The following is a 1,474-nucleotide window of genomic DNA, read 5'->3' on the forward strand; positions in this document are numbered from 1 at the left end:
ATGGATTGTGATAAGAATTGTACGAGCCCCCAATAAAATGATTTTAAAAAAAATAAAAGCTGCTAAACACACTACCCCCGAAAGAAAGACTTATCCGGCCAATAATGTCCATTGTGCCAAGGTTGAGAAACGGAGCAAACCCCACTCTTTAAGAGAACAGCATGTGGTTCAGGATCATTGTTATGAACTGTGGGGCAAATGCCCAGGGAGGTAGCCAAGGGGTAGATCTAAGCTTGTGAACTATGTTGAGGAAGCACTCTGAGATGGAGGAAGATAGTCAAGTGAGTGGATGCCCCTACTTAAGTCTCCTAGCAACCAACCCACTGAACAAGTGAAAATGAGCTCAGGCTGACATCTCACAGCTCCAGGGGCCAGCTTGGGGGCCCAAAAGCCAGAGGGAGTCCAGAATCAGGGGAGAGGGGAAGCTTGGGCAGCACAAAAGTCAGGAGCACCCACCCACTAACCCGGTAAGCACTCCTTCACTCCCTGCAGCCATTTGGTGACAGGCTGGGCCACTCCCCAAATAGGGGGCCAATCTCAGGACACTGTAGGACACGATAGCCCAAATTTTATTTTTATTTATTTATTTATTTATTTATTTAGTAGTCCAACTTGTAAAGTCAGTGGAGGTTTGTGGGTTTTGCGGTGGATTGCGTAATTGGAGAGAATGAAGGGAGGCTCAGGCTGTCAGAGAGAGCAATGGAATCTCACCTTGGGCTGAAATGGACAGGCACTAGGACTGGAGAAATGTCAAGGGCAGCAAAGTAAGGGGAATGCTACAGACAGACAGCAGCACAGAGGGAAATGGCCCACCATGAGACTTCTGAAGAGATGCCCAGGAGGGAAAGACAAACAGAAATCCACACCCCACCCAAGTTCTCCTCAGAAAAACCAAGCCAGACTGCTTAGGTCACAGTCTGTGACTAACTACATTACCAGCCTGCCCCCTGTCTTCTTTGTCTTGAATTCCAGAGATCAAGTATCCAGAACCAAATCAGTGGGATGGGTGGAGGGAGTCCAAAAAACGAAGGATAAGGTTGGCCTCCTAGTACCTCTCAGGAGTAGACAATAAGCCCACCATCACAGGGTCAACTCTGACTCAGCAACCCTGTGGAACAGAGTGGGACTGGCCCACGGCTTTCAGGGCTTCTAGTCCTTGTTGAGGCAGACTGCTGTTTCACGGAGCAGCTAGGAGGCTGGAGACCTAACCCTTCCAGTTGGCAATTGGGTGCTTAGCCACTGTGCTCCCAGAAAAAAATCCCCTCAAAAAATAAAATACAAATTTAATGGAAGAGGGAGGCAGAGTTAACAAAATGGCCCAAGTTGAACCAAACGTAGTAAAACACACATAATCACAAGAGAAGCAGTACCCATCAGAAGCAAAGCAGGAAGGCAAGTGTGTAACTACGAAGGTCAGTTTCATGCAGTGAGTGAGCATGTTTAGATACATGTGTTTAAAGAAAACCAAAAACAT

The sequence above is a fragment of the Echinops telfairi genome, unplaced genomic scaffold (genome assembly GCF_000313985.2).
Source record: "Echinops telfairi isolate 266 unplaced genomic scaffold, ASM31398v2 ScPeMD7_7409;HRSCAF=8447, whole genome shotgun sequence".
Taxonomy (NCBI): Eukaryota; Metazoa; Chordata; class Mammalia; order Afrosoricida; family Tenrecidae; genus Echinops; species Echinops telfairi.